Here is a 15,250-nt window from a genome sequence, read left to right on the forward strand (position 1 = left end):
TAAAGGTCTACAGTCAGATCACTGACAGTCAAACATAAAGGCAATGCAATGCACACCAAAATTCTGATAATAGTGGCTTTGGGAGAGGATTTAGAGAGGAGACCGTGAAAACAGACTGTGTTTTGCTTCGAACATTTCAATCATAGGATGATTTACTGAGATATTAATTTGAATTTTACTATTTTGCTGCTGTGAAAGAACAGAAAAGAATGAGAACTCTTTATATTTTGTTCTCTGTCTTTTCTCTCCTGCCATTCCAAGAAGAGAGCCTCTCCTATTTCCCTGCCTCAGGGGCACTTGCCCAAAACAACTGTTGCTAAAGACCTATCTTCCTGGCTTCTATGAAAGATTGAACTCCTTGAGGAAAATGTGAGTCTCCTAAAGGCAGAAAGGAGTGTGTATGGGGGTGGGGGGAGGCATTAGAATCCCTGGAATCCTAGGGAATGGGAGGAGGAGCCTGGGAGATGCCAAGTTGAGGGAATCTGCAGACTGTGGCCTAGAAGAGGTAGATCCCAGAAGGCTGGACCCTGGCAAAGATGATGTGCCTACATGGATTTCAAGTGAACACTTGTGCTTGAACAATGGGCATATTTGTGGTGACCAGCGTGGACACATATCATCAGAGGGGTCTCTTAGATATGAGACTGTTTTAGCTGCTCTGTGAGGGGAAGCTCTCAAGAAAACATATTTCTTGTATCGTCATATTTGTGGTATGAAAACCATGCTCACTACACTTTTGTGTGGTTTGATTCTTCTACAGTAAGACGTTTTCACGTATTCTCAAATTTAAAATAAAACCAAAAAAGAAAGAGAGAGAGAGAGAGAGGGAGAGAGAAAGAAAGAAAGAAAGAAAGAAAGAAAGAAAGAAAGAAAGAAAGAAAGAAAGAGGAAAAGGAGAAAAAGAAAAAGAAAAAAAGAAAAAGAAAGTCATTCAACCAGGACACTGTTCATTACCTAGCAAAGCAGTTTTAGTCTTCCTTGGGTATAACAGGGGTTGTCTTTGCTCCCTCCTCCAGGGAATTTTCAGCTGGGAAGAGGGCCCCTGAGAAGAAAATAGATCCAAATATACCTGTCTCCTTAGGATACAAGGTCTCCTAATAAGGAGGTGTCACCTGTCCTCTCAGTGACACCAGGAGAGAGCCAAGAGAAATAGACTTGTAGGATTCAGGAAGGGTATGGCTGGGGAGGGCCCCCAAACACTTGATGGATTTAAGGATTGGCTGTGTCTTCCTAAAAGGTCAGACACGGGGACAACCTTGTCCCAGATGCTGCCATGAGGGGCAAATTAAGAGGAGCCTGAACCTGCTCTAAGGGTCCAGACCACTCTGGCCGAGATCTCAGCTTTGCACCTATATTTTATATGCGTATGTAGAGATGTGAATACTGTCCTTTAGTGGTATGTGTTGTATACTTCCTATTCTTGGATCTGTCTTCTTCCTCTATTTGTTCTGACTTTCCCCCTTCCTTCCAAAATAAACCTAATGCTCCAATTCTGACAGTGCGACTTAGCCTTTCTGAGCCTCACATTCTTCACCTACAGAATGGGATGATTATCATGAAGACTGGAGATAATGGATATAAGTGCCTAGCACAGAGCCTGACACTTAGTAGGTGCTCATTAAATGGTAGTTGTTTTATTATTGCATTTGCAACAATAAAATCCCTCCTCATTGCTGGAAGGGACAAAGACCTCTCTGAGTGCTACTGCCTTGGTGATTGTCAACAGTGCCTCTGAATGTCAGTGTTCTACAAGGCGCAGTCTGGGACAGCTCATTATCCATGGTCACTTCTCTCCTCTAAACCCCACTGAACAAGCTCTTCCAGTTCTCAGCCCGCCTCCTTCCCATGAAGGAGGCCATGTGATCTCATTACCTCCTCACAAAGGGCATTCCAGGGCTCAACCAAGCCCCAAACTTAATGCTGGTCTTTCTTTATCCACGGCATCTCCTCATCTTGGGGTGTGTGCTTTTGCAAGCAATTCTTTACTGTCTCTTGTTTCCAGCCACCTCCCTCCCCCTACCTCTGCTGCAATAATTTCTTAGTTCTCTAATTCCACATACAGACCTTTACCCAGGCCTTGGACAGGTAACTTTACTGCCTGCTACAATTTTGCCTTTGTAATCAGGAACATTGGCCAGGCATCAAAGGCACTTTTCTCCCCATTTCCTCTTTTCAGATTTTATAATCAATCTCTCCTGTGCAACCTCCATTACCTGTACTTAGAACTACCTGACTCTTATCTCCAGCAGTAGGACACACCAGCATCATAAAGTCAGGCTCCTGTAGCTCAGGAGTTGGGAAAAACAAATTGGCCTGAAGTTGCTTCTTCCTGCCTGCAACACCAGAATAGCCTCTGAAGCCCAGTTTGGTCATCTTGTCCTTTAGTGAAAGAGGTGAATGCTCATATCCACAGATTAGATCCTAATGGTAATTGATTAGGCTTGGATTTGGAAACCACTAGACCTCATTCTCTTCCTTACCTTAGCCTGCCACTATCTTTGGAATGGCTGAGTTTCCTACTGAATTAAGTTGAGAGACTGGGAGATTGTCAAAAGGAGTTTCCCTTTATCCTGTTAAACATTTTTTTTAAATAAGGAAATGTATTCCTGCTTAATTGTATAATTTTTTAAGGTAAAAAAGAAAATAATATTGGTGGGGCTAGAGAAGCACAACCTTGGGCTCCCTAGCAAGAGTGGACTGGCAGGGAGAGGATGGGTGATAGAGGCCTCCAGTGTTTCTCACTTGATCCAGAAAACCTCCTGGTGGACAGGTGTGTTGGTAAGTAAGAATGCTGACAAGAGAACGGAAATGATGTGCTGGCTTCCAATAAAAAGCAAGGAGACAAAGTCTGAGGGAAGAAATGAGCTCATCAGAAGTCCAGTCTGGGGCTTTGCATTTTGGAGGTCCTTAGTATTTGCTGAAAGAATAAAATTTCATTTGAATCCAGCTGCCATACAGTTTATAAGGAGATCTGAATTGCTAATAGCTGAGCCTGGTTCATGTCTCTAAAGGGCTCTTCAAAACTTCCTTTTTACAAATGAGGAATATGAGACTCAAGTCACAGACTGCCCATAGTTACACAGCTAATTAAAGGAGATGGAGGTCTTCAGAATTCAATCCTAGTACCCTTTCTATCCTGCCATGCCACCTCCAGCATAGGCTCCCAGAGGTATTCTGTGCGGTACAACAAACTTTAGCCAAGTATTGCAATGCATGGGTGGAAGGCAGGACCTCCATTTGTAGAATGTTCAAACTTGAATATTAGCAACAATATAAAGGCAGGGTCTGTTTGCTCATCTTCCCTCTGGCCTAGGCTCTTGCTGCCTAGCAGCCCCAGCTTCCTTTCTCTCTTCTAGGGCTTATCTCATCTCTTCTTCTAGCCACAACAAAGGCAGCCAGATCCAGACACTGCTCAGAGATGCTTTCCCAGTGAAAGCATGTTTGTTTAGGATGAGAAAGGTGTGTCCTGAAATTAGAGGTCACAGAAGCTCAGACCCAGATAATGGTCATTCAGCCAGACTACAGTTTCCCTCACTGTCTTGCTCCACATTAAAGACTTCATTTTAAAATTTATCTATCCTAGTCTCAGATCATGTCCAAGCTCCATGATGTAAATGGACCCCATGACCCTAAAATGTCCCTCATGCTGGGGTTTCCCTGACCCCATACTCTGCTTGGCATCTATGTATGGGTGGTTTACAGGGTCATAAGCAGAGTCATGAGAAGGAAGAAGAAAGGGAGGGGAAAGAAGAAGAGCTAAGTTGCTTTTGAAATAACGGTTATCAGAGAAGAAGCTTATTTGGCAATAATCAGACAGAGAGAAGGAGGAAAATCTCAGCCACCCAAGAGGTAGAGCTTCTGTCCATTCTATTCCCACACATAAAAGGGTTTGTCCTGACTCAGCCCAGAACAACTTCTGGTTACAGAGGCACCAGGAAGCTGCTCCTGAAGTTAGGAGCAAAGGAGAGAGAGCCCACCAAATAACATTTTAGTTACATCAATGTTCTTTAGAAGGAAAGCTATGAAATAGGATGCCAAGGTTCTGGGGCCTGCAAAGGTCAAGACCTTAGAAGACACCCCCAGTCACGCAGTTTGAACTGCTTTCCTCCACCAGGCGAGGATCTCGGGGATCAGACCTCCAAGAATCCTACATTAAGATGTCCTGAAATGTCAGTTGAGTTCTGTCACTCAATGACCACTGTCCCAGAGAGACCCTACCGCCTTCACTGATCTCTATCCTTCAAGAAGCACCACGTGAGGACCCTCATTTACCTATGTCTTGTTAAGAGAGGTCATCTGCAGAAGAGATGAGGTCTTGGCACAGGTATTGCTAGGGCAATACCTACCCTCCCACTTTCAAGATAAGGGTCTAAGGAGGCTTTGGTCAGGGCCCCTCCAGGGGATGGCCTTAACTCTTACTGCAATAAGGTAGTTAACGGCACTCCTACAAGTCCTCCAACCTGATCCAATGTTGACTTGCAGACAGCCCTGACACAGTCTGCTTTACGATTTTGCTCTTCTTGTTGCAGCCAAACTCATGCCCGAGATGGTAGGAATTTGGAAACCTGCTGGGACCTGTTGTAGGTTTAAGCAATTATTTATGTTAGTTAAGATTTTAATGCTGAAAAGGCCAAAGACTAAAACCAGACAGGCTTTGTGAAAAAAGACCAAAGAAATGAAACTTGAGGAAATCAGATTATTCACTTCAATATGCCAGATGCACATCAGGACTACCAGCAGAGCTACTCAAGCATTGCTAAGTTTGGTGAGTTTAACACAAGGGTGTGAAATAGCTAAATTAATCTGGTTATTCCACACATTCCATCTCTTTCAGGCCTAGTCTCCTGCTCAGAGGTTGTAGGGATTTCAAGTTGTCCTGCAGACTCTGTGCCAGTCTTCCACGATCTGCTTGTGGCAGTGCTTATAAGTCCTTTGAGGGCAGATATTATATCCAGATGGGCCAGCTCAACTAAGTCTATGTTCAAGTTTTAATTGTCACATTGTATGTGGGGATGGGAAGCTATGGGATTTGCTTGGCTGACCCCAGTCCCCAGTTCCTGGGCAATAACACACAAGATTGCATTTACATTGGAAAGTGGGGGGAGAAAATGGAGCACGGGCCTGTGCTTTGGTAAAGAAACAATCGAAGGGATATAAGGTAGTTGCACTAAGAAATTACGTTAGGAGAAGGACAAAATTATTCAAGCCACCAGCCAACTCAGATGCCCAGAGCCTCTCCTCAGAAGCCACTGGGGGTTGAGAACAGGCCAAGGAGGCTTCTGTTCCAAAGAGGCAACAGTCAGAAGAGGCTTGTGTTGGAGACAACCCAAAGGCTCCAGCCTGCCTGCTGACAGCCCTTTGACCACAACTCTGAATCCCTGTCCATGGGGTGGCCCTGGGGAAGAGGCCTGCTTTGGGGGGACTGTTTAATGATTTGCCAGTAAAGAACAAGGCAAACAGCCTGCTGGCAGCTGCCTGGATGCAACAGGAGAGTAGACTTTTATTCCCACCCACGGTGTAGCCTTCCAGGCAGGAGATAAAAGAAAAAGTGAAAGATGGTGTTTTGAGAGCCTGGAAGGGATTGCCATTTGGGATCAGCACCTCACTGGGTCTCTGTGGATAGTGCCTGGATATCTTGGCATTGGTGCCAGTTGGTATTTACTTCCTCTGAATATTTTAGTAATTTCTAATAACAGCATCTCTTGGGTTCCTAGGAACTAAAGACTAAGATCTATATGTGGCCTCTTCTGGCAGGATTCTAGGCATTAAAGAGAATGAAACCAGAAAAACACTGTCTTGGCTCTTAAGTAATCTTTTACCAAAAAAATATATGAGCTGGGAAAGTAGCTTTGTTCTCTGCTAAATTCCTTTTACTTTCTTCTCATGGGCCTTTCCCTATCTCCTTGGCTCTACAGAGGGGGGAAAAAAAAGGCACCTCCCGTTCCCCTCTGAGCCAAAGACTCCAAGGTCTAAGTCCTGCAGCTTTCTGCCTCTTTTTGCCCTCAATCTCTTAGCCCAGTCCTTCTATAATCTTCTGATCAGCCTTCAGTCCTCAGAATTAAACATTTTCTACCATTAATCCCTAAAGCGATAGATTCAGAATTCTTAAATGACACTTAGCTCTTACAGTTTATCCATACAGTGCCTAGTTCTTAGATTTCAATAAAATATTAGACCTTTCCTCCTTTCTCTAAAGTAGATCCTGAGCTATTTCAAGTCAGGAACTTGGCCTTATTCATCACTTAGTGTAATGCCAGGCACATAGTAGATGTGAAGAAAAAAAATGCATGCATGCAGAGTTATCTGTTTTAATAAACAGATGTGAGATCAAATACATTTGTGGTTTCTTTGTCATTTCATCAGTAGATGCTTATTTACAGATTTCTGCTTTCTCTTTAAAAACCTTCTGTATACTCCCTGTAAGTTTAGGTTTTAAAGTCAGCTTTACGGTATTTTGACCTCTTAGCAAGGGAGAGTTTGCTTCCTTCCTTTTTATATCATGCCTAAATCTCCTCCAAAACTAAACAAAATTCACTTCTTTCAGGAAAATCTTCCTGCTTAATAATCCATCCCCAGTTACTCTTTTATTGTCTTCCCTCAGTATTAATGTGCTGAGTTGAACAAAATCCCTATGGGAGAGAAACCATCTTCCTGCCAAAAAAGGGTATGGGCTCCTGCTTTCAAAAGACTAAGGCCTAACTATAAATCTATGGCCATGCATACACACAAGCACACACACAAGGGGCGCAAGGCCATTTGTCCAGCAATACACAGGGAATGCAAATTCATAGATCACAGCACATCCACACTGAGACAATGAAGAATGCATGGGCAGACTAACTTATTCTTGTGATATTATTTTGGAAATGGTCTCTTGTCCTTTTGGGCCCTTTTGCCTAATCTCCCAGATCCTTCAGGATAGGAACCAATTAGAGACAATTAAAAACAATTTTATTTATTTTTTTATCCCTACAGCATTGACTCAAACTCTTGCTCCCCCACTGGCCACAGGTCATAGTGTTGGCTGAGGGTCTCTGCTGCACTTTAGTTCCTACAATGACTTTATGAGGACTCAGACCAGTGATCAGCATGGAAAAGGTTGGGAAAAACTCAGAGTTGATTTACTCCCAACAGCACTCTATATTTTTTCTGAGTGGGTCAGATTAACATTAAATGAAATAACTTATTTAAATATCATTTTTCTTACCTTAAGCGGAATGAGAGATGAATTATACTTCTTTTTTCCATCCTTCTACTCTGAAAAGCTGATGTGTCTAAAGCCCAAGTTTTAAAGACTTCAGTTGAGGAGCTACTTGGTATCATTGCCTTTCCTATTTCAGCTTCCTTGCAGTCTGCTTAGCCCTCCATCCCACTCTGGGCCTGAGGATGTAAGCAGGCCATTTCATGCCAGAGGTGGTTGTATTTTCAAATGTTCCAAGCATTCCTTGACTCACTCTTTGTGAACTATGAGTTGTTATTTCCTAATTGCTCAAACCTCTTTATTTTTCTTGCTAAGCACAGATAGTAAGAGATATAAAAAGATAATCAAAGTGCTGATAAATAGAAGAGGAATCTTTTTGGTTATCAAGTTGGCTCTGCTGAACAGAAGTTCCCATTTGCATATGTTAGGACATTCAGAGAGGTGCCATTGCCAGACATAGTAGGTCAGGGAAGTACTTGGAGAGTTAGGAAAGAGCAGAGCCAAATTTCTGGGTTGAGAGTTCACAGGGCAATGAGGATCAATAGCAGCACTTCTGATTTGCACACTGTTATCAAGGTACAAAGCAACACTACCCTTTGTCCTTTTTATTTCTATCCTGCTAATGGAACCCTTCACCCTGAATTAAGACTATTACTTGGCTTTGATGTTGTGTTTTATATTAGCAAAGTACTTTACAATCCTTCATTAGCTATTTATTCTCCCTTAATTAGTACCACCCATTTTACAAATTAGGTTGAAGAGACAGCACAATGCATATTGGGCTTGCAACCAGGAATCCTGAAATCTGAGCATGGGCTTCATGTATTAAATATACGGAGAGGAGATGTGACCGACCATAGGAGGAGTCACAGAGTAAAAGAATAAAGGTGCCAAAATTCTAAAAGCCTTCTTGGGAACTAATACCTCCAATGATTTAGGGCAAGACCTGAAATTTTTACTTTATTTTGCCAGCAGCAAGATTGAGAGTTCTCACTAGCTTAAATTTAAAATGTGATCACCAAACACATCTGTAGTAGGAAAACAGTTCTCCTGGTTGACTAATTTCCTACATAACAGAGTTGAACGCAGAAGGGACAAAGGATGTATGGTACCAGTTGTTGCCTAAGAAAACGGACTGATGCTAAAGCAAAACAAACATCCCGAACCTACTTCTGACTTACTGAATATCTCTTAACACTCTCCCTACTTGCTGTTCTAGTTTTCCCATTGTTTTTTAAGATTTTATTCATTTATTCACGAGAGACAGAGACAGACAGACAGACAGAGACAGAGACACACAGGCAGAAGGCAGGTCTCATGCAAGGAGCCCGACATGGGACCCGATCCCAGGACTCCAGAATCATGCCCCCGGGCCGAAGGCAGGCACCAAACCGCCAAACTACCCAGGGACCCCCTAGTTTTCCCATTTCTGTGTCCCTCATCTGTTGCCTTTGCCTTCCTCTTCTCTGCTTCTGCCTCTCACTTAAATATAAGATTACCTTTCTTTTAAGGTTCTTACTCTAATATCTTCAATACAAATTCCAAAATTTGTCTCCTAACTCAAATTATCCTGCAGTACAAAATGCCTGTTACACATTATTTCTTTGAAGTCTTTCTGGTACCTCAAACTCAAATATACCAAATGTACAAATCATCTTCTTCCTGTATTTCACTCTAAACCAATAACTCCTCTTAACTCATCTGTTTTTGTTATTGGCACTGTCATTTGAGACCTGGGCTGAGCCTCTCAGAGTCATTATGATCCCTCTCTTCCTGCATCCAATCACTCAAACTCCTCTTTGGAAACCTACCTTATGTCCCTGGAGTCTGAACCATTAAAATAGGCCTCTATCTAGTCTCCAGTCTCTCACATTCTAAAGCTCTCTCTATATCTGCAAGAGCAATATTCCTAAATATAGCACCAATCATATCATTGTCCTGTTCAAATACCATCAATGACTCTCTACTGCCTTCTGAATTAAATTCAAACTCCTTAGCCTATCAGATCAAGGCTTCAGTACTCTCTGAACTGGCTTTGGAATGAGACAACCTGGTTTCACATTTCAGATCGGTCACTTGAAAGGTGTGTGTGTGTGTGTGTGTGTGTGAGAGAGAGAGAGAGAGAGAGAGAGAGAGAGAGAGACAGACTTTGGGAACCCTAACCTTGAGTCTTGGTTTATGGGTAAAAAAGTGCAGGTACCAGTAGCCACCCAAGAAGATTATTGCAGAGACTAAATAACATATTTAAAGTACCAGCATTTCCTGCACACAGTAGGCACTTAAAAAGTATCAATTCGGGCAGCCCTGGTGGCGCAGTGGTTTAGCACCGCCTGAAGCCTGGGTTGTGATCCTGGAGATCCAGGATCAAGTCCCACGTCAGGCTTCCTGCGTGGAGCCTGCTTCTCCCTCTGCCTGTGTCTCTGCCTCTCTCTCAATCTCTCTGAATGAATGAATGAATGAATGAATAAATAAATATTTTTTAAAGAAGTATTAATTCCTTTCTCTTCCTTTCTGCTTTTTCAGCTTTATTCCCATTTCTCTCCTAAAGGTATTATACTTGTCCAACTCAAACTGTCTTACTCTTCTCTCATATCCTCTTGGAATGCCTTTACTCCTATTCTGTCACTTTTTAAAATGCTACTTATCATTCAAGGGCATATTTATATACTATCTCTTTCATAAAGAATATCTTCTTCATCTGAAATGTCCCAAATCAACTTGTTTGTATTTATGGTGTGGCACTTTTCACCTTCTGCTTTATATTCTCATATACCAAATTGAGGGCAGGGTTTTCTTTATATCCCACAGAGCACAATGCCTTAATATAACAGGCAACCGATAAATGCATGCTGAATTAATACTGAAAGCTTGTGCTTTTGGTCTCCTGAGAATCCATTTGTTTGTGATTCATACTTCACACTGAGAACTCTTTAGAAACAATCTCTGGCGAGATATCAGAATTTCAAACAACTTTAGCAGAGAAGCTGAGTCAGTGTAGGATTAAGTTTAGTCCTAGTTCCGTCACCAGGAATTGTCTGGACCCTGTTCCTGATTGAGATGTTAGCCATGGAGCTCATTTGAAGAAATTCAGATGAGAACGTAACTGTTTTAGGAATAGGCAAGCAAAAATGCATGATACCTACAAAAAAATCAACCAAGAGGCTGACAATGAGAATGGCTTCACTGGTATAGGAAGAAGTCCCCAAAAGCCATCTGGTTCCATAGGCTCTGACTGTGGCTCAGCTACAAGGTAACTATACCTTACTCTGGCTTTCATCCAATCCATTTCCTCTTGGCCCAGTTAGCAAATGGGTAATTATATGACATCAGCCACCATGAGATGGCTAGAACACAAGGTGGCTTCATGGTGCCATATAATGTGGCACCAAATTTCTGAATCACCAACCACAGGTGCATCGACTATTCCCCACCACCACCACACTCCCACTCCATAAAAATGACCTTATCTGATATTGCTGTTGACACAGTGACTACATTTAGGTTCTGGGCACTTTCCTTTGCTTCTTCATAGTGTTTGCCTGGGTGGGTACTTCCATGTAGCCTATAAACAAGTATTCACAGCACAGGAATAATCACCCAGTCATGAGGCCATGCTTTTGCCTTTAGGTAGGCTTACTTCAGAAAGTAGCAACAAATCTAACTACTCAGTTCACACCTACCTGAAATACTGCAGAGGCTGAACTTCCTTTCTAGCCAAATACCTAACTAGCAGAGTTGCTGTCACTAAGTTTGATTCTTAGCCTGGACACTATCAGGCCTATTTCTGGAGCCATCTTTCTCCCTAAAAGAGCAGTTGCAACAATTTCTTCCCAAATTCTTTGTCACCGGGAAGATCAATAGCTCCCAAATGCACTTTGTCAAGATACAGGGAATCACGTGATGTTGCTATTAGAAGGATGCTGAATGGGTCCACATGAAGATATACCCCATGGGCATATCAGAATAGGCCTGAAATGTGGCCTCTTAGTTGGCAAATGTTTGATGAACATCTATCTTCTTCCCAAAATTATGTTAGACCCAGCCCAGGAGCTGTAGTTTTACTAGGGAGATAACATATGAACACAACTAAATGGTGACATAAAATGGTATACTATCAAGTGCCACATTGTGTCACAGCCAATAGATCCTGTGGGCTTTGTGGAGGAGACAAATTTTAAGCTATCCCCTAAAGAAGACTGAATTAAATAAGAGAAGAATAACCACATATGTAAAAGAAGGGCATACTGATCCACTGGATTTGTCAAATGGATTTGGGAACTTCCCAGCTACAGCCTTGAGAAAAAACATGGGGTCAAAGTGAGAGGGAAAAGGAAGGTTCTTGACCAGTTTCTCTCAAGTCTTCAAAGTACCAGAAGACTTATGTGGCTGGAAAATAGACCTGAAAAGATAGTTTAGATAGCTGAGGTAGGGTCAAGTTGTGAAAGTCACGGAATGCTGAGATAAGAGCTAGACCTTGCTGGCATAGAATAAAGAGGAATCACTCTAAATTCTTAAGCAAGGGGATCTCATGATCAAAACAGTATGTTAAGCACAATTGAGTATCAGAGTAAAAACTATAGTGGAATAAAAAGAAACTGGTGGTAGGAAAACCAGTTAGAGAGCTGTTTCAAAATCTAGCATGGCATCATGAAAGCTTGAACTCTGGTCATAACAGTTAAAAGGTAAAAGGATGAATCACAGAAATATGAAGGAAGTGTTGAAAGTACTTGCTGACAGACTGAACTATAAGAATAAAGGAGTTAAAAGTTCTACACCTGGAGAATTAGCGGGGGAGAGGGCAGGAGTTGCATCAACCCAAAGAATATGGGGAAAAAAGTTAATTTTGAACAGGGAAAATTAATTCATTCTTGGGAATGCAGAATTAGAGACAAATATTTAAATCCTATAGGCAATCTGAAATAAGAATCAGAGTTTGAGTTAAAGGACAGGACTGGAGATACAAATTTGCCAAATACTATTTATGTCTTTAGATATAGTACTGCTGCTATAACATTTTAAATATTAAGTTAGAAAAGGCTGAAATGGCTACATAAGTGAATCCAATTAAAAGCAGAGCTTGTGGTTGTTGGTTCACTCTAATTAGTCCCACTTCAATAAATCCAGAAGGGATGGTGCTGTGTAGCCTGCCTCGTGAGAGTGAAATTCCACTTACCTATAGGTTCTAAAAGCATCTCATGTACAACCTAAAAGATTCTGTGTCTCAGGGAAGTGGAGAGAAGAAAAATGGAGTTCTCATTTGCCTAAAGGCAAGGCAACCTTGGAATCTTCTCTTTGAGGAAAGATACAGAAGCTACTCAAAAGTGTTGGTTTCATTCTCCTTATGTCCTCTTGCTAGTTCTGTAGGCCAGATAGTAGTTTTTTCTAAAAGTTAAGCTCTGACAAGCTACCTGCTGCTTGAAAGAGTCAGTAAAGCTATTTGCCAGGTGCTGATAAATGATCTAGCCTTCAGGCCACTTAGTCTCTGCAAGTAGGACAAATTCTCTCATAACTAAGTGTTCACTTTCAGGTATTAAGGTCACAGTCACTTCAATGCAAGCTGGATGCTGTGGATATCTGTTAATGTCCTCACGGTTATAAAGGAGGCAGTAACCTAGAGCAGTGGGCTTCAAAATTTAGTCCCCAAGACCTAGAAGCATCAGTAACACCTAGGAATTTGTTAGATATGCAAATTTTCAGGCTGCACTTCAGGCATATGGAATCAGAAACTCTGGGGATAGGTCCCAGCAATCTGTGGCTTAATGAACCTTCTTCTTCTTTTTTTTTTTTTTAATGAACCTTCTAAAACTGATTCTGATATACCTTAAAATCTATGAAGCACTGATCTAGAGGGCCCAAAACAATTCTAGGCAGTCGCCCTACTATACACATAAGGAAAACAATGAAGATGAGAAGCCCAAATTCAAGAATAATCACTTCCCCCCAAAAAATAAACATTATATTCAGGTGGAAGAGCATGGACTTTCTCCATTATTTCCTCCTATTAAACCTGTAAATGACCTCAGAATTAACCAGGGCATTAAATTGGGTGGATCAGGTAGCAAGCCACAAAGCTTCCTTGTATAAAGTACCTTATAAATTTTGTATTTCTACAATTCTAGTGTATAAATGTGATTTAACATGTCTTTTCAAATAACCACTCTCTTGTTTACCATGAACAAATAAATAATAATGCTGAGAAAATGGTAAAGAAATGTTTTTTTTTTCTTTAGTGCTTGTTTTCTCCTAAAAGACTTGATTTCTTTTTTTGAGATTGAGTTTTTTTTTCCCTCTATGATTTAGGGGAAAGTATTAGTCATCCTAGAAAACAAGCACTCATCCTCACCAGAGTGGTAAAGCAGAAGCAGAATACAGGATAGAGAACAGGTTGCACATCCTCAAGCCATGCCTTCTCTTTTATTTTATCATATGCTCCCCTAAAGCTACATTAGAATCAGCATAGAAAACTTGGATAGTTAAGTCAGAAGCAGACCCACAAATATGTAAAAGGAATGAAAAAGTGATCCAGAAAGCTGAGCAAAATGGAAAACGAAACAAGGAAAATCAGAGGCACGAGATCAGAGCTTTCTATCTAATTAAGTCATGAGGGCTCCAGTTAAGTTGACCATATGATGCAGTTCCCCCACCACTCAGGCTTTACTCAGGAAGAATGTCTTATGGCTGTAACATTTTCCTTTGAAATAAATGAGGCAAGAGTTAAGATATTGTATTGTAGAGAAAAAGAATCTAGCTGCTTCACACTTGGGATTCTGGTGTAAGGAGCAAAACCTAGGGCTCTGATGCTCCCCTTGAATACAATAAGTATAGGATTTTATTTCTTTTGTTCATCTCAAACCTATGCCCTAATCTAAATTTTGCTCCTGTGCTATGCACAATAAATTGCTTCAGCAATGACAGCCTTAAAACCAATCTCAACATCTTTAAAAATATTTATCAGGAAAGAGTCTTCTGCAATTAAGATGCTTAGAATAAGTTGTGCTTGGTTTTCCTGCACCATCTTTTGGTACCAGAATACCCCACGGGAAGGCAGGTCTCATAACTCTACTTCTGCAAAATTCTATTCATCAGAAAAATTCTAAAAGGGGCTTAATGATACCATTTACTATATGCTTGGAACATTCAATATGTGGCTAGCAGAATTAGCTATTTAATGAAAAAGGCAAGAGAGAATTGATGGGAAATATAAAAGAAACTAGTAAAAAGAAAAGTACTGAAAAAAAAATCTCTCACAAAATTGAGAATTGATGGGAAATATAAAAGAAACTTGTAAAAAGAAAAGTACTGAAAAAAAATCTCTCACAAAATTGAGAAGGAGTTTCCCTAATCACGCTTGTCCATGTAGCTGTGAACTCCCACAGAAACTCACTGTGTGCCTCAGTTGGCACTTGTTATGAACTCTCATGGTGGTAGTTATCTCTAGTATATATCTAGTATTATCTTAAGATCTCAATTAGTAAGCACCTTGAGGGCAGCAGGTCTGTTATCTTATGCTCCTCTGAGCCCTCTCCAGGGCCCAGCATCGTGCCTTGTACTTAGAGCCCAGTAATATTAAAGCTAAGTAGGGACATGGGGTGTATTGAGGGCCAAAGTTGGATTCAACGTGGAGCGAAAGAGCAAAATAAAAACATCAACAATAAGGTTGTAAAGGTGTCAGAACACAAATGTGGGTAGGAAAATTGAGCTGAAAAATGAAATTTCCAATCCCATATGATAATTCTTTCCCCACTATTTATTCCTAGTCAAGGTTCTCTCTCTCTCTCTTCTTCTTCTTCTTTCTTCTTTCTTTTCTTCTTTCTTCTCCTTCTCCTTCTTCTTCTTCTTCTTTTTTTTCCTTCCAGCATCAGCCAGGTGCAGAACAAAAGGAAATTAATGATTTAGTTATTGCTCCAATGCTGAAAGTTTGGAAGTCAGTCAGTCAGAGCCGGCTCCATTGTGTGTCCCTGCATGTCTCAGGCCTTGGTGGCTCCGCACAGAGCACTGTGGTTCCAATCGCCACAGTGGGGGCCAGTGCTGGACGCCTGGCTTCTAAGC

General features: G+C 41.3%; 1 protein-coding gene across 7 annotated transcripts in view; it reads right to left on the reverse strand.

Moving 5' to 3' along the window:
- RNF43 (ring finger protein 43) overlaps window positions 1-15,250 on the reverse strand; it is a 64,862-nt gene that overhangs the window by 24,008 nt on the left and 25,604 nt on the right. The window contains exon 1 of one of the 7 annotated variants that reach the window (XM_035720599.2): window positions 955-1,120. The exons of the other annotated variants lie outside the window; for them this stretch is intronic. The gene's annotated coding sequence lies outside the window, so the exon portion shown is untranslated. Of the gene's footprint in view, window positions 1-954; window positions 1,121-15,250 lie in introns of those variants that run through there. 7 annotated transcript variants of the gene reach the window in all.

Source organism: Canis lupus, chromosome 9, assembly GCF_003254725.2.
Source record: "Canis lupus dingo isolate Sandy chromosome 9, ASM325472v2, whole genome shotgun sequence".
NCBI lineage: Eukaryota > Metazoa > Chordata > Mammalia > Carnivora > Canidae > Canis > Canis lupus.